This window comes from Lithobates pipiens, unplaced genomic scaffold, assembly GCF_037356315.1.
Source record: "Lithobates pipiens isolate NorthernLeopardFrog02 unplaced genomic scaffold, aLitPip1_a1.2 Scaffold_27, whole genome shotgun sequence".
NCBI classification, from domain to species: Eukaryota; Metazoa; Chordata; class Amphibia; order Anura; family Ranidae; genus Lithobates; species Lithobates pipiens.
In genome coordinates this window covers 24557956-24576729 of record NW_027507788.1, presented here as the reverse complement: position 1 = coordinate 24576729, position 18774 = coordinate 24557956, and the positions used below count along the sequence as shown (strand labels likewise).

The window sequence follows — 18774 nt, the reverse complement described above, 5'->3', positions numbered from 1 at the left end:
CAGCATCAGACAGGTCTACCCCCCCTTGTTTGTTTTGGTTTGAAGGAGCTTTCTATTTTTCTTAAAGCGGGGGTCCACCCTAAAGTGGAGCTTCCGCTCATTGGAATCCTCCCCCCCTCCGGCGCCACAATTGGCACCTTTCAGGGGTGCTTCCGGCGTAGATTCTGCAGAAGGTACGCCCCTTTCCGCAGAATCTACGCCCCTTTCCGCAGAAGCTACGCCCCTTTCTGCAGAATCGACGCCCCTTTCTGAAAGTCCCCCGCTGCTTGCTGGGAAACACACGGATCCCAGTGACAGCGGGGACCATCCTTATTGTGCAGCGCGACTCGCACATGCGCAGTAGGGAACCAGGAAATGAAGCCGAAAGGCTCCACTTCCTGATTCCCATACCCAAGATGGCGGCGGCAGCACCCGAGAGACGATCGAGAGATCGGCTTCGGGTGCCGACATCGCGGGCGCGTTGGGCGGGTAAGTGTCATTATTTTAAAAGTCAGCAACTGCAGTATTTGTAGCTGCTGGCTTTTAAAAAAAAAAAAACGCGGAACTCCCGGCGGACTCCCGCTTTAAGGTGCTGGGAGTATCGTTTTTTTTCCAGTCCTTATGTTTTAGATGGCCATCCAGTTTTTTTTGTTTTTTTTTTATTTCCTTGTCATAGCAGCAGGCGGGCGTCTATTGGGTCTTTGAAGGTGGTGCTGGAAAACATTCTGGAGAATTATGGGTTGGGCCCATCTGAGCTAAAGGTGACCCTTCCTAACATTACGGTGGGTTTACTTCCTCTTTCATTCCCTGCAAAGGCAAAGCATAATGGACTACTATGCATCACATAGTAGTCCATTATGTGTCACTTACCTGACACAGGAGCCCGCGAAGTCACCGCTGTCCCCTGTAGCCCGGCGCATCCATCTTCTCGGTGTGGGGTCTCGATGCTCCGCTGCTGTCATTCGGCGAAGCCGCGATGACGTCACTCCCGCGCATGCGCACAGGAGCCGACACGTAGTGCGCCTGCACGCCGCTGACAGCAGTGCCTGTCTTTCGGCGCACGGGAGCCGACACGCACGGCATCTTTGTCGTTGACGATGCCGCGCTCAGTGCGCCTGCGCGCCGCTGTCTACGGCGCATGCGCCGTAGACAGCGGTGCCTGTCTTCGGGCAAACATCTCCTAAACCATGTAGGTTTAGGAGATATTTCTTGGACCTACAGGTAAGCCTTAATCTAGGCTTACCTGTAGGTCAAAGTGGTTTGTAAGGGTTTACTACCACTTTAAGTAGGTCATCACATTTATAAACTTGTAACTTGCAATATATCGTAATAATTTTTGGTTTTGAGTTCAAAAAAGCTTCAAGCCCTCAAGAAACGGAACATCACTGAACCCCATAACACATTGCATGTTCCGTGTGACCTTTTTGTGAACAAATATCAACAATAAAAGATAATGGATTCTTGTTTGGCGCTCTCATTGGACTTTGGGCTTGCGAGTAATTAGGCAAGTTTGGGAATAGCACTTCAAATGGTGTTCCCAGATCACTAACAAAAGAGAGGACTGGAGCACTGAGCCAGGTAGGAGACATTCTCTGTATCCGTTTCAAGCCTTAATTTTCTATTTTAAATGGAGTGTACTTTTAAATCAAAGTGCTCTGTTCTGTTTCTTGGTTGCCAACCACTTACGAACACTTGTAGCAGGAACAAACATCTTCATTTGAACTATGGGACACGTCCGCTGTTTTAAGTGTTCAGATTTCTGTACAAGAAAAAAACATTTTCAACTCTTTGCAATTCTTTTGCTATGTAAGAAGCTTTATAATATTACATATTACTAAGGGCTTCTTTTCAGCAGTTCCGGCACCTCCAGCAGTGAATGTATATAATGGCAAGGGATGCTGAAGGGTCTATTAATACCAGCTGTTGGGGGATCTATTGTCGCTGGGGGATCTATTGTTGCTGGCGAGGGGTCTATTGTTGCTGGGGTGGGGGTAATTGTTGCAAAGAGGGATCTACTGTTGAGGGAGGGGTCTATTTTTGCTGGGAGGTGAAAAGTATTATTACTGGTGGGGAATCTGTTGTTGCTGGGGGGGGGGGGGGGTCAACTGTTGCTAGGAGGGATCCAGGTTGGGAAGGGTCTAGTGTTGCTGGGTGCTGGAGGGGCTATTGATGCTGGCTGCTGGAAGATCTAAGCTGCTAGCAGTGTCTTTTGTTGCTGAGGTGGATCTATTGTTGCTAAGGGGGTATTTTGTTGCAAGGCGTCTATTGTTGCTGGTTGTAGGGGATTTATTTTACTGCTTTTCTTGCTATCGTTAACAAATTCCATATCATTTTCTTAGCACCACAAAATAGTACTTGGTCGCGTATCACCTAAAGCCCTCGTTCACACTGCGGGCGGGTTTGAAATGATTTCACACCCCCATTTCAGTGCAAGTTCGGGGGTGATTTAAAAGGCATCAGTGCGAGTTCTTGCACAGATGTCTAGTGAAATTGCCCCCCGAAGTCTTCAAAAGTAGTGCAAGAACTACTTTTGAGAATGGGTGCAGTGGCGATAAGTCTTCGGAACGGTGCCGTTGCCGGCAATAGGCTCCGATTTGGCATGAAATTTGACAAATCACATGTTAAATCGGCCCGATGTGAACGGGAGCTGAGGCCCCTTTTACACTGATGGAGTAGGGTTGCCATCTCATCCCTTTAAACCCGAACACCTTTGAATTACACAGGTTCTGAGGCTAATTAAATGCAGATAAGGCACCAAGTGAGTTTAATTACCACCTTAATCAGCCACCGAACCTGTGTAATTAATATGTGTTCGGGTTTAAAGGGATGGGGTGGCAACTCTATGACAGAGTCTGCCAGCGGATCTGCCTGCTCAGCAGGGCATCTCTCTGCTGAGCAGGTGGGTGACAAGTCTGCTGTTCTCTATGGGCTGTCAGATGGAAACGGACCGCATGTCCGTTTCCATTAGGATTGCCACCTCACCCCTTTAAACCCAAACACCTTTGAATTACACAGGTTCTGAGACTAATTAAATGCAGATAAGGCACCAAGTGAGTTTAACCACTTGCAGACCGGACCAATTTGCTGGTCAAAGACCAGACCCCTTTTTGCGATCTGGCACTGCGCCGCTTTAACTGACAATTGTGCGGTCGTGCGACGTTGATCCCAAACAAAATTGACGTCCTTTTTTTTCCACAAATAGAGCTTTCTTTTGGTGGTATTTGATCACCCCTGCGGTTTATATTTTTTGCGCTATAACCAAAAATAGAGCGACAATTTTGAAAAAAACGCATTATTTTTTACTTTTTGTTATAATAAATATCCCCCAAAAATATATAAAAAAACATTTTTTTCCCTCAGTTTAGGCCGATACGTATTCTTCTACATATTTTTGGTAAAAAAAATCGCAATAAGCGATTATTGATTGGTTTGCGCAAAAGTTATAGCGTTTACAAAAGAGGGATAGTTTTATAGCATTTTTATTAATCATTTTTTTATTATTTTTTTTTTTACTAGTAATGGCGGCGATCAGCGATTTTTATTGTGACTGCGACATTGTGGGGGACCCATCGGACATTTTTGACACATTTTTGGGACCATTGTCATTTATACAGTAATCACTGCTATATAAATGCAGTGATTCCTGTGTAAATGACACTGGCAGTGAAAGGGTTAACCAGTGGGTGGCAGTGTAGGGGTTAAGTGTTCCTAGGGGTGTGTTACTAACTGTGGGGGGGTTGGGCTTCCATTTAGTGAACACTGATCTCTGCTCCAATCACATGGAGCAGAGATCAGCGTCACTAGTTGCTAGGCAGAATGGAGAAATGTTGTTTACACAGCATTTCCTCCATTCGGCCGCTCTGTGAGACGATCGCGGGGATGCCCGCGGCGATCGAGTCCGCGGGTCCCGCGACCCGACTCACGGGGTCCCGACCAGCGCAGCGGCATTGAATATTGGACGTACCTGTACGCCAATATGCCTGCCCGTGCCATTCTGTCGACGTACATCGTCGTGCGCTGGTCGGGAAGTGGTTAAATACCACCTTAATCAGCCACAGAACCTGTGTAATTAATATGTGTTTGGGTTTAAAGGGATGAGGTGGCAACCCTAGTTTCCATTCATCTGTCACTTGATCCGATCCGCCAGACGGACGGTGAATGGATCCTCTTCCGTCTGTTCTTGGTGGACAGGATTGGATCAGATGTCGGTGGGTGTCAGCGGACACATTTCATCTGACATCTGCCGCTCCATAAAGAGCAATGGAAGGTCTGATCAGATCTGCCTGAAAAACTGACAGGCGGACCAAATCGGTCCATCACTGTGAAAGGGACTAAACCCGTTAAAACAATGCTACATTGTTGTCCTTACTGGGGAAGATAAATAAAGATTAACCCAAGGGCTGAATAACAACTAAGCCTCGTACACACAATCAGATTTTCCGACGGGAAATGTTCGATGACAGGCTGTTGGTGGAAAATCCGACTGTGTGTAGGCTACATCGGACAATTGTTGTCGGACTTTCCACCAACAAATGTTGGCTAGCAGCTTTTCAAATTTTCCGCCAACAAATATGTGCTGTCGGACATTCCGAGCATGTGTACACAAGTCCATCGGACAAAAGTCCAAAGTACAAACACGCATGCTCGGAAGCAAGGACGAGCCAGAAGTGGTCGGTCTTGTAAACTAGCATTTGTAATAGAGAATTAACATTCGTTACGCGGCAAAATCTGAAATCTCCAAATGTAGCGCACATTCTCTTCTTTTTTAATGGGATAATAATGAAGCCGCTTTGCTGGTGATACTGATGGAGTTATTGCAAACAAAGTTTCAGTCTTTTTTTTTTTTTTGTGATATCAAGAATAATGTTATTATTTATTTATTTATTTATTTTTTATTTCAGCAAGTTACCACAACACTATTATCCTGTAGTTTTTAAGATCAAAGCTACAACTATGTTGGTGTCCCTTGTTAATTTTACATTGTATTTTTTAAAATGTAACTGCCGACTCCCAAACTGTCATTTGAAGTAAAATACATAGCCAAGTATTATTCTACACAATTTTTTTATTGTGCAATAATAGAAATATAAAAAAATTAGACATGCTATCTTAACTAATAAGTGCATTCTATGCATCCAAAAATATAGAAAATATACCAAATCAAATCATTATTATTGAACCCAAAAAAAATGTCAAAGCAATAACTCCAAGGCCAATAATAAATAACACGTTATCTCCTCCGATTCCGCAACATGTCTGCTTGATGAACGGCCGTTCAGAAACAAACTAAAAAACGCTAAATGAAAAACACGAAAAGAAAAGCGTGAATCAACACTCACCAAACTTCTACTAACATGAAATTAGCAGCAGGAGCCAAAAGAGTGGCGCTAAAGAGCTGAAAAACCACGTAGTACGTCTAGTACATCACTACGTTTGTAATTGTTGGCCAACAATCACGTGACCGTGTGTATGCAAGATAAGTTTGAGCCAACACCCTTTGGACAAAATTCCGCGGTTTTGTTAGCCAACAATCCGATCGGGTGTATGAGGCATTAGGAAAAAATTTCTGTTCCAGACTCCTTTTGGTACTGACCACACATCTGAAGGACTAAGCCCCTGTACACACGGTCGGAGATTCTGCCAACCAAATCCGTCGGATTTTGTCCGTCGGATTTAGTCCGACGGATTGTGTCCGAAACTGTTGCATACACACACGGTCGGACTAAGTTGTCGAAAAATCAGATCTTTCAGAACGTGATGACGTAATTTCGTTACGATGGGACTACGTTCAGGCTAGTAGCCAATAGCTTTGATGTAGGAATTTGATCTGAGCATGTGTGGCACTTGGTCCGATCAAAATTCTCTACACATGATCGGAGTATGTCTGTCCGGCCCAGTTGGTCGGGAAATATTTCCAACATGTTGGAAAATTGGGTCCGACGGATATTCCGACGGAATCAGTCCGATGCATACCACACACAGTCGGATTATCCGACAACACGGTCCGATAGGACACAATCCGACGGATTCTCTGACCGTGTGTACAAGGGCTAACAGCTGCCATACATGACTGGAATTTTGGAGGAATCGATCAAAATTGATTCCATGGGAGCTCCTGTCAGCTTGACAAAGGTTAAACAATTGACTTTTGTCAAAGAAGCTGTATATATTGTTGGCCAAACAACACCTACGTCCAATCACTGACAAACACTGTTTGGGTATTCTGACAACCACTGGAGCTGGCTTTCAGAATACAATCTACCCTGTTTAGCATGGATGGGATGGAGGAACCTATTGTGCTGCATACACAAGATTGGACTTTCCACCAGACTTGGTCCGGCAGACCGGAATCCGTCGGACAATTCGATCGTGTGTGGGCTCCAGCAGACTTTTTTTTTCTTCCAAAAGTCCGACGGACCTAGAAATAAAACAAGTTTTCATGGTCGTGTGTGGCCAAGTAGTGTGTGGCCAAGTCCGTTTTGTGCAGAAAGTCCGTCGGAAGGACCGTCGGGAGGACCCTCGGACCTAGTCCGTTGAAAAGTCCGGTCATGTGTACGCGGCATTAGATTTCTTTCAGCGCACAAATTTCAATATGTACTCCCAGACTAAGTATTTTTTTTTTTATCACTTATGATCTCCGCTAGAACCCAATCTGGATTCATCATCCATTGCAGATCACATGATAAAGTCTGCCTAAGCCTTCATGGTTGTGGCCAGCAATTAAGGGAACCTGGAGCAGCAGTTTCTCCAGGAAAATATGTTGACCTTTCTGTTACCCTTTTTTAATCCAGCCCAGCAGTTCTGTTAATTCTGCTTTTTGTTAACATTCGAGCATAAGTCTATTTGAAGAACAACAGGTGTCAAGGAAAGAACTGTCTCAGCCCATCTGGCTTCTTCCTCATCAACCAATCAGATTCAGTCCTGTACTAGGAAACGGTAGATTGAATTTGACCTGAATGCTGTGAGGCAACACAGATTATTTAAAGATTACCATATGCTTTATGGTGGGCATCATTGATATGACACACATGGAGAAATAAATTTCAATGAATAGTTGGAAGAGTTGTATGTTATTGATGGGATCTGTGTTTTTACCATGCAATCTCACAATCTGATTGATTGCCATACAATCAAATTCATGAACAAACCATCTCAGTGCTTCCGAAACAAATGCAACTGCAATTGATAGTTTTCACCCTGACCGATCGTCTCAATTTGACAGAATCCAATCTAAATCGACCTGAAGGAAAGTTATCCTTATTCGACTTTTTGCCAATTTGATCGTTTTTATAGAATTGCACATTTATCACTAATAAAATCAAAGCAGTTTTGCTTACCATTACAGTTAAAAGTGATTGTAAAGCTTTGATTTTTTGAAAATGAAAAAATACTAACATGTCGTACTTACCTGTTCTGTGCAATGGTTTTGCATAGAGCAGCCCCGATCCTCCTCTTCTCGGGTCCCCTACCCACGTTCCTGGCCGCTCCTCTTCGGCGAGTGCCCCTATAACAAGTAGTTTTCTATGGGGGCACTTGTGCGGGCTCGCTCCCGGACCACCCTGTTTGTGTTCATTGACACAGACAGGGTGGCTCGGCCCCACCCCCTCATCACTGAATTTGATTGACAGCAGAGGAAACCAATAGCTCCTGCTGCTATCAATTTGCCTTATAAGGTGGGAGAGAGTAGCTGCTCTCATGCACAGCGCTGGATCAAGATTGGGCTCAGGTAAGTATAAGGCGGGCTGGGGGATCCTGCGACACAGAAGGTTTTTTTACCTTAATGTATAGAATGCATTAAGGTAAAAAAAAACATTAGGCTTTCTGAACCACTTTAATTGTACAATCTCCTTCAGATCTACCAAGAACCATGTAGTGTGGATGCCGGTGCAGTCTACTTTCTCCACTGCAGGTGGTACTCAAGCACAGCGGTATTGCAGAGGGAGAGGAAATCAAGAGGAAAATGGTCCCTCTATTGTTTCCTGGGTCAATGAGGGAGCTATCCGATTGGATGCTGGTGACCCAAGTGACTCTGGCAGCCATCTTGGGTCAGACAGAGTCTATTTAAGACTCTGGCTCCCAGGCTTGGCGTGCATTACGCATGTGGCAAATATAGAGACAGGTCACCCGTCCATCAGAGACAGTGATTAGTGACGGGGGGAGACTCCAGACAAGTAGGGAAAGAGCAGAGACACTTCATCCTTCCTGGAAGACTTGCCGTTTCGGTGCAAACCAGCCAAGCCACATTCCGCCCCTGAAGTCAGACGCTGTTGGTGCACCTGAAGACCTACTGCTTGCAACATTCTGTGAGGGCGTCTGGTTGGATAGTCTTCCCTCCAGATAGTTGTGTTTTGTTGAACTTTAACATTAAATTCTGTTTCTGCTACTGTGGTTGCACCATGCTGCACCTCCCCGCAAATGCATGGGCCTACCTGATTGAATATGAACTGAGTGAGTTGCTGATATAGCTCCTCACATGACAGTTTGGTAGAGAGATTGCACAATTAGATTGTGGCGTGCACAGCCAGCTTTTGATATTTATTTTCCTGATACACAAGGACAAGGAAGACCAACACATTTTGCCAATCAAATTACAAAATCATTCTCTAAATGTCATTTCTGTGTGAAAGTCTGAATCTGATTGGTTGCTATGAGGCAGCACATAGACTTTGATAAATGAGGCCTCATGATGTAACTCAATGCAACCAATTAGAAATCAGCTTTATCGCACTACGCTCCTAAAAGATTTCTGATTGACTGCTATAGGTAACTGGGCATGATTGCTCTTGGTATATGTAGAGATGACTTGTGCAGCTTGTTCCACCTACACATCTGTACTATCCCTTTACTGGGGCCACCAGCCGAATAGATATAAATTAATTTGGCCTTAAAAAGATCTGTGCCCCCCACACCCCCCCGAGCACAGCGTTTCTCAAGGGATGCCCTGTAATGGGCTGTATTTCTGGTAGACCCACATGCTGCAAGCGCTGCATCTGTTTAGCTTTGAGGTACTGCTGATCAGTTAAGCCTTTCATACAGTGTACCACCTAGAAGACCATTAGCACTGTGTAATTCTCGCTTTCCAGTCAGCTTGCTGCATCAGTGCGTTATCCTATGGTTTCAAAAACACAGCAAAGGAAAAACATCCAGAGTCAAACCACGAGCTTGTCTTTTTGTACCTTATTTGGAATCACCTCTCATTTTAGGTTACAAGATACTATTGTAGGAAATCGTTAAAAAATATATTTTAATGGCTGAGTAAGTAAAAAAAAAAAAAAATGCAAGCTTTAAAGACAGCTAAGGTCTCTTTTTTTTTTTTTCAGGCATGGCGTAGTCTCTGTAGTCTGCTTCTAACAATGACTAACACAATGCAACAGTCTTCAGCGAAAGATCCTTTTTCTTGTCTGACCGCCATTCGCCTCCTATAACTCTGAACGGCTTCTAAGTTCCACCAACAGTCGATCTGCCTCTGGATGAATTGCGTTTTGACAGCAACAGGTTATAGATCTACTCTGACAATTAACACTTTCGCTGGCCTGGGCCTACTATGTGCTCTGCCCATTTTTTTCGCTCTTGAAAAGTATATTAGGGGTCTCTGTAGTCCTTAGAACAGCCGTTCTCAACTAGGGTTCCTCCAGAGTGATCATGTGTGGACTTGGAGCGCTGCTCAAAGATGGAGGGTAACAAGTGTCCCTACAGGTGTCCCTACCGGTATTCAGGTGTCCCTACCGGTATTCAGAAAGTGGGAGCAGGCATCATGTACTAATTCAAATGCGTGGACCTATGTGGGGTAAGATGCCACCCAATGCTTCTGGCCTCACCCACTGACATGTTTCGCCCCACCTACTGGAGCTGGGTCACAGAGGTCTCCAGTAGGTGGGCTGGAACATGTCAGGGCCAGAGAAGTGCAGGCTGAGGCCATACACAGCCATATCCACATCTGAAGCACTGGGTCCATTTTGAGCAGCCCCACAGGGTTCCTCCAGAGGTTGCTAGGGGTTCCTTGAGTGGTGACTGGTGAACTTCTGCTTCTGAGATGTGCAACCACAATGAACAATTAACTTTTTAGCTATCTGTAAGGGAGGGAATTTGACTACAAATGTGAGAAGAATTCTTCTAAGAGGCCATCATGCCAATGTACTGTGATCATTTGATACAGTAATTATTTGTAGTGGTTCCCAGATCCTGAAAAGTTATTTCAAGGGTTCGTCCATGTTAAAAAGGTTGAAGAAGGCTGCCCTAGAATCTCGGTGCCCAATCTGCGGCCCCGTGTCTCTTATTGTGCCATGCCCAAGGCCCTTGAGGATGGTGCTTACTCAAGCCAAGAAGAAAAAAGAAAACTCTTTAGACTGCCTTCTAGTAGGTATATGTTTTCGTTTATTTCTTTTACAATATCTGAACTATTAATTGTGATGTCTATGCATTTTCTTTTTTATGTTTTTTTTTTCCCCTCTGATCTTTTATAATTAGTAGTAATCTCTGGCAGTCTCGTGTAATGTGTCTCCAGTCTATGACAGTCTCATGCATGGCCCCAGTCTCCAACAACTCCTATATAATCAACAAAATGGTGGCCGTAGAGCCTCTACGAAGACCTGGAAAATAGGTCTGAGGCGTTCTCTACAGGTGAACAGGAGCTGAAGCCATTTTTAACCCATCTCATTACGTGTATGCAACAGGTAGTCAGTGTCTGCATGCAGTCACAATTTTGTTGAAGTCTACTGGAGCCTGACAAGCCTGTCTGTCTTGCACCAGTCTTTTCCACTGCTGATCCGACTGACATAGGTTTGGAGGGGCATTTGAGCAGTATGATTTTCATTGTTTTGAACTCCTATATCATCAAGTTGGTAGATTTCCAACCATCTCTTCAAGCATGTCTATAGTCACTGACAGATGGTCCTGTCCATGTGTGTAGTCCCTGACACTTTTTTTTTTATAACATTTCATTTACTGAATATTATGTGCGGCCCTTTTGTGATGTCAGGAGTCGTACCTGAAGCCAACTACATCAAGTAAGTTGACCATCACTGCCCTAGAAGATCCACATGCTTATACCTGTAGGAATCACAAAAAAATAAAAAAATACTTAAATTGTTTTTGCCACACACAAACCCAATGCAACTTGCAAACTTTGTACCAAAATCTTCTAATAATGAATGTAGTGTAATTGGGGGTTTCTTTATGTCTGGGAGTTTTAAAAGTAGGCATACTGTACACTGGGGTTGATTTACTAAATTTTGATAGCAGAGAAGAAACGCTCCTGGCGGCATGCGTTCCAGGCATAGAGGTCGATTGGGAGCACTGCCTGCTATGCGGGCGAGCATGTAGATGTGGCGGCGCGGCCCCGGCATGCCCCATGGACGGTAAGACTGGCCACCCGTGAGGGCGTCGGGAGCCCTAACGCCACGGTTTGAGAGAGCCCTCTAGTAGTATCAATGCTGATGTTGTTGTCAGCTGCTAATGATTGGTTCTACTGTATACACTATATGTAATGTATGTTATTGTATGCAGCAAGGGCTAAGTAATGCCCCTCCAGTGGGAGTTTTACTGTCTGGGCCGCCCACTGGGCCCTCTGTGACCCTTGGAGAGTTCTGTTCATCTTTGACTGAATGCTGCTTCTTGACAACTATTCATATTGCAAGAATTTACACAATTGCTTGTGAGTAGTTTTCTTTTTAACGTTTTTAAAGTGGTTGTAGACCCTTACAAACCACTTTGACCTACAGGTAAGCCTAGATTAAGGCTTACCTGTAGGTCCAAGAAATATCTCCTAAACCTATACGATTTAGGAGATATTTGCCCTAAGACAGGCGCCATAGACATCGGCGCGCAGGCGCACTGAGCGCGGCATCGTCAACGACAAAGATGCCACGCGTGTCAGCTCCCGTGTGCATGCGCGGGAGTGACGTCATCGCGGCTTCGCCGAATGACAGCGGTGGAGCTGCGAGACCCCACTGAGAAGATGGATGCGTCGGACTACAGGGGACAGCGGTGACTTCGCTGGCTCCTGTGTCAGGTAAGCGACACATAATGGGCTACTATGCGATGCGATGCATAGTAGTCCATTATGCTTTACCTTTGCAGGGAATGAAAGAGGAAGTAAACCCATCAGGGTTTACTAGCTCTTTAATAAATATATATCCAAAGGATAATGCACAAGGCTGGTGTGCCCCTTCTTTTCCTTTTTTTATTGTTGATTTATTAAAACTTGGGAGTGCAATATCTGGTGCAGCTGTGCAAGGCAGCCAATCAGCTTCTAACTTCAGCTTATTCAATTAAGCTTTCACAAAAAAACAAAAAAAAAAAAAACTGGAAGCTGATTTTTCACTTTGCAGTTTTGGTAAATCAACTCCACCATGATTTGTGTTTACTTTTGTGTTTTTATATCTTATTACAAGTCTTGTTTTTTTATTTTTGTCATTTTTTTGTCTACTGTCCCAATGGGGCAGACATGCACCTAAATAACAAAATACATGAGCCACCTTCAGATAGCCTTGCAGTTCTCACATAATCAACTGTGAGTGTGGTATAATCGTCATCCAACCATTGCTCCACTGGCAGCCTCCTTCCACACCATAGGTGGAGTATGGTTTTTTTCTTTTCACAACCAGGAAATCACGGATTCTTATTAACCTCACTCGGAGCACTGTAACTCTAATCTTAAACCCAGTAGTCCTGAGTACTTCCAGGTTCATGGGTGAGTGGCCATCTGTCAAAGCAACTGCTTTGTCCAGGGAGTTTGCGTCAGAGCTTCTCGGAGGGATTGCATATTTCCATGGCTAATGAGGAGAAAGAGTATTACATCTGTATATATGTATACTCCAGATCAGGTGCACAAAGACAACGTCAAGCACCAACATAAGCATGCACACAAGCATGGCCTCGCAGGGAAAAAATATGAGGAGAGCATGAAAGTGATTGTGCACATTCATAATGTACTGTACCTCTGTTGTGATCAGGATCAGTGGTTCCCAGATGGTGATCATTGTCAGCTGACAGTGTTTGCTAAGCATTGCTTTCAAAAATATGTCCCCCTCTGTTCTTGACAATCAAGAAGCAAAGGAAAATACACAGATAAAGAATTCTAAACTGGAATGTATGCCTTGTAATATGTCCTATGTTGATTTTTAGCACGTATATATATATAGATATATATCTATATATATAGATATATATATAATTTTTTTTTTTTTTTTTTACAGTGCTTTACAGAGTACATAGATCCATTCATGTCAGACCTAACCCTAACCTAAACCCTAACCTCACCTCTAATCTTTAATCCTAAATCCCAAATTTCTACCTAAACTTCAACCAAATTTTAACATTAAATTTAAACCTCACTCTAGCCCCTGGCAAAACCTCACCCTGCCTCTAATGCCCCATACACACGATGAGATTATTGGACGAATGATCGTCCGTTTTTTATTGCATGCTAATCTCAGATCGAATCTGATGAGTTTACTAAAGTCACGAAAATTCCTGCACGACAGAAAAAAAATTCAGAAGTGATGTCAAGTGTTGTAATGCATTTGTATTGCATTTTCGAATGATAGCTGTACTGATTAAACGAAAATCGTACGATCTGGCATCGTACGAAAAAAATTTCCGTGCATGTCCGATAGAATAATATCGGATGAACTGTCCTAATCGGCTCTCGAAAGCTCTGTACTAACGATCCGATTATCGCACGATCGCTTCGAAAGCGGTATTTTCCGTACGATTTTATGAGCGTGTGTACGGGGCATAACTCTGAATTCCAGGCAAATAGTTAAACAAGCTGTGGGGTTGATCTGGAGAGTTCCAAATCTGGTGCAGCTGTACTAATCAGCTTCTAACTTCAATTAAGCTTTGACAAAAAAAAAAAACCTGGAAGCCGATTGGTTTCTTTGCAGAGCTGCACTAAATTTGGCTTGCTCCAGTTTGAGTAAAGCAACCCCAGTATGTGAATGTCTTATCTGTCAAAGGATTGGCGATTCTGTCACGCCACTTTTGTAAATTCCTAAACATTTTGCAGACAGCATAGTGTGGACGGTGGCACCACTTTTCCCAGGTAGGGTCAAGGAATACAGTGGTGTCAGCTCCCTGATCACAGCTTTCAGCATGTTCCCTTTACCACATGTGCCTGCAACAGAGCCTAATTGGCTACTCATGTGCCCCCATTTCTAACAGTCTGAGGGCTGCTGTACAGGAAATAATATAGGGCTGCTGACAACAGGACAGACTAAATACTTATACAAATTGTACATAAAAATGTTTATTTACGGTATTTTTAAAGGAATTCACAACAGTATTAAAGTGGTTCTAAGGGTATAGTTTTTTTTTTTACTTAAAGCTTTCTATGCATTAAGGTAAAAAAACCTTCTTTGTCCAGCAACCCCCCAGCTCCCCATCCTAAATACTTACCCAAGCCCGATCTTGATCCAGAGATTTACACCAGAGCAGTGGCTCACTCTCTCCCCACTTGACAGAGAGGCAAGTAGTGGGAGCCATTGGCTCCTGCTGCTGTCAATTACAGCCAGTAAGGAGAGAGTGGGGGGGGGGGGGGGGGGCAAGCCTTGCTCTGCTTGTCCATGGAAACACAGAGCTGGTGTTCTGTCAAAATAACTAATTCATCAAGATCTCCAATTACGTCACTTCCGGTTACTGTAAACCATCATTAAATGAATATTTCGATGACTCGCCGTTTTGACATAACACCGGCAAGTGTATACACTCCGATACACAAAGACTTTGCTGTTATGACACAATAGCAGATAACGAGTAAAAAGTTGTCGCCACAGCGGAGGTGGCCATTTTGTTGGTTAGTATTGGAGCGGACTAACAATATCCGCACATAATAAGGTGTACTGGAGTGTATACATGGAGTGTATATATGCCGGTGTGTCAAAAACAGCAAGCCGTCGAAATCTCCAATTACTGATGGTTTACAGTAACCAGAAGTGACGTAATTGGAGATCTCGATGAACTGGCTATTTTGGTCGGCTTAGGCGCAAGCGCGCATGTGTGCCCCCAGAGAACGCAGCTTGCTATGGGGTACTCGGCAGGGGGAAGGAGCAAGGAGGGCCACACGGGGGCCCCAGAGAAAGAGGATTAGGGCAGCTCTGTGCAAAACCACTGCACAGAACAGGTAAGTATGACATGTTTATTATTATTTACTTTTTTTAATTGCTTTTAAAAATCACCTTAAATGGTGTTATTTATATTTACTTAGAGTTGTGCTTTAACACTTATGCTAACCCTAAACATAGACTGCTAAACTCTAACATCTGCGTTGAAAACAGAGCCTCCTATTCTGCTGCCTTTGTAAAAAAAATAACTGCCTCTTAACCTGAAATACACTTCTCTTTTTATCGCCTTGCTCCTCTTTTTAATTTGATAGCTATCACTGTAAACATTTGTCACCTAACGTTTAATCCACACATCGTCTTCCAAAGCTATATTCATTTTACTCCTTTTTTATTTATTTTTTTATTTCACCGTCCTCCTCTAAGGACGCGCTGACTTCTCCGGAGTTACATTGTCCCCTTTACCCCCTCCCCTGTCACCTCCTTTGGGACTTCTCCCCTCCACCTTGTCCTCATTCCTCCCCTGGGGTTCCAGTCTCACACAACCTCCCCCACCTTTCCTCTTCCCTGCCCTTGTGCAATTTGAGCGATGGGCGAAGCTGTCCGTCACACTGCGTCTGGCAGAGGGACACAAGCTGCGAGCCTGGGACACAACGTGTCATTTATAGTATGGAGAGCTCAGGAGGGGTCACAGGTCAGAGGAGCCCCCCCTGGGTAACAAAGGAGGGACCATGGAGGAGGAGGAAAAGATGTCAACAGATCTAGCAGAGCAGCAGAGGATACAGGCAGCCGGATGAGGTGTGTGGGTGAGACAGGCAGCCGTACAAAGACGACGTCGGTCATTATTTGCCAACAAGCATACAGAACAAGTTTTAATTGTACGCTGACAAAAAAAAAAAAATCTGATCGATAGACCGTACACGTAGCCAACATTATTTTGCCTAGTTGGAGATGGATGTATATTGTACTCCAAGATCAATTTTTGTGTCACAGGATACTTTCTTTTAGTGGATTCATACAACTGATAGAATACAATACAATTATCAGTGAATCAACCTAATCAATCAATTTTATGCATGACTGCTCCATCCAAAGCATTTCTAATACAACGGTTTCCATCACCAACATACAGCAGTTATTGAATAACGATATGGAAGAGTCATGTAAGAAGTTCTTATTGATGGAGCATCCAAAATATAATTTTATGGTTATGTGTACATGGATAGGAATTATGGACTGCTAGCTCCGTTCACATGTGTCCAAGTATCCATATACAGCATGCACAGCCTAATAATCCACATTAAGATAAAGTCAATCCACCTACCAAGCTGGATTAAAATCAGGTCACTCCATGTATCAACTTTAAATTCAATTAATTTCACCTACCAATCTAAATTAAAATCAGGTCACCCCACCTACCAAGCAACAATAAAATTTAATTATTCTGTTTGCCAAACCACATTGATATCAATTCACTCCATCTACCAATCCAGATTAAGATAAACAAAAAAAAAATCCACCTATCAATCCACATTAAAGTTAGGTCATTCTGCTTACCGAACCACATTGAGATCAACCCACTCTATCTACCAATCCAGATTAAGATAAAATAATTACACCTACTAAGCTACATTGGGATCAGGTCATTCCCCCAAACAATCTTGATTAAGATCAGGTCAGACATCTCCTTCTAACGATCCATATTATGATCAGGTCACTCCACAATCCATGTTTAGGTTAAGTCACTCCACCTACCAATCCAGATTTGGACCAAGAAATTTCCCCAACCAATCCAAATTATGATCAGGTCAGACACCTTCATCAAACCATCCATATTATGATTAAGTCACTCCATAATCCATGTTTAGGTTAGGTCACTACATCTACCAATCCAGATTTGGATCAGGTCATTCCACCAACCAATCTAAATTATGATCAGGTCAAACACCTTCATTTAACGATCCATAATATGATCAGGTCACTCCCCAATCAAGGTTTAGGTTAAATCACTCCACCTACCAATCCAGATTTGGATCAGGAAATTTCACTAACCAATCCAAATTATGATCAGGTCAGACACCTTCATCTAACCATACATATTATGATCAAGTCACTCCACAATCCATGTTTAAGTTAGGTCACTACACATACCAATGCAGAGTTGAATCAGGTAATTTCACCAACCAATCCAAATTATGATCAGGTCAGACACCTTCATCAAACGATCCATGATATTATCAGGTCACTCCACAATCCATGTTTAGGTTAAGTCACTCCACCTACCAATCCAGATTTGGATCAGGAAATTTCACCAACCAATCCAAATTATGATCAGGTCAGACACCTTCATCTAACCATCCATATTGTGATCAAGTCACTCCACAATCCATGTTTAGGGTAAGTCACTACACCTACCAATCCAGAGTTGAATCAGGTCATTCCACCAACCAGTCCAAATTATGATCAGGTCAGACACCTTCATCGAACGATCCATAATAGGATCAGCTCACTTCACAATCCATGTTTAGGTTAAGTCACTCCACCTACCAATCCAGATTTAGATCAGGTCACTCCACCTACCAATCCAGATTTGGATCAGGTCACTCCTCACTCCACTCAACAATCCAGATTTGGATCAGGTCACTCCACCTACCAATCCAGATTTGGATCAGGTCATTCCATCTACCAATCCAGATTTGGATCAGGTCACTCCACCTAACGATCCAGATTTGGATCAGGTCACTCCATCTACCAATCCAGATTTGGATCAGGTCACTCCACCTACCAAACCACATGGAAGCATAACTGTAGGAAAAACTTATTTTCTAGATTTGGAAAGAGATTTAGGGTTTTATTGCTGTCTGCGATAATTCTCTCTCTAATTGTCCTGATTACCAATATCACCGGTAATGAAATAGAGGGTAAATCCAACATTTTGAGTCGCCACCAGAACAGCAATAGAAGGGATATCTTATGATGAGGACACTTGTTCCCATGACAACTGCCTAAGAAGTGATATCCTTTACATTGAAAAGCTATCCTCCCACTTCCTGTTGAGTCTACAGGACAGGAATTGAAAGGAAAGCCCCCTAATAATGCACAAATAGAAAAACTTGACTACAGTTTTAACCCTTCCCTTCTCTAACCAAAATAAAAAAAATGAGTTTAAGATCAGGTCACTTCACTTGTCTGTCAATCTACATAAAGACTATGTTACTCCAACTGTCAATCCACATTATTATTATTATTATTATTATAATACAGGATTTATATAGAGTAATACTTTGCTCAGCACTTTCCAAATAAAGGGAGACAGTACAATAACAATACGATTCAATACAAGAGGGATATGAGTGCTCTGTTCCTAAGAGCTTACAATCGAAAAGGGAGGGGCAAGTGGAACAAAAGATAACAAATACTAATAACTGTGAGGGGTGAGCTGATAGGAGAAATAAAAGTTTCAGTTAGCTGAAGGCAGGAAAGGCTTCCCTATGAGATTTCAGGGATCACCTAAAAGTGGACAGAGTAGAAGATAGCTGGACAGATTGGGGTAGAGAGCTTCAGAGGATGGGAGAGGGTCTGAAGATGTCCTGGAGACAAGCATGGGCGGAGGAGACAAGGGAGCTACAGAACATAAGGGTTTACTTCCTCTTTAAGATCAGATCACCTCATCTAGGTTATAAAAGCTCATCCTTGCTCAGGCTTGAAATTTGAGATGCAATTTGCCATTCTTGTA

At 43.3% G+C, this 18774-nt stretch overlaps 1 protein-coding gene across 1 annotated transcript in view; it reads right to left on the bottom strand.

Annotated features, from left to right (window-relative positions):
- Positions 1-18774, bottom strand: part of POU2F2 (POU class 2 homeobox 2) — a 218218-nt gene that overhangs the window by 158796 nt on the left and 40648 nt on the right. The gene's annotated exons all lie outside the window — the stretch shown is intronic.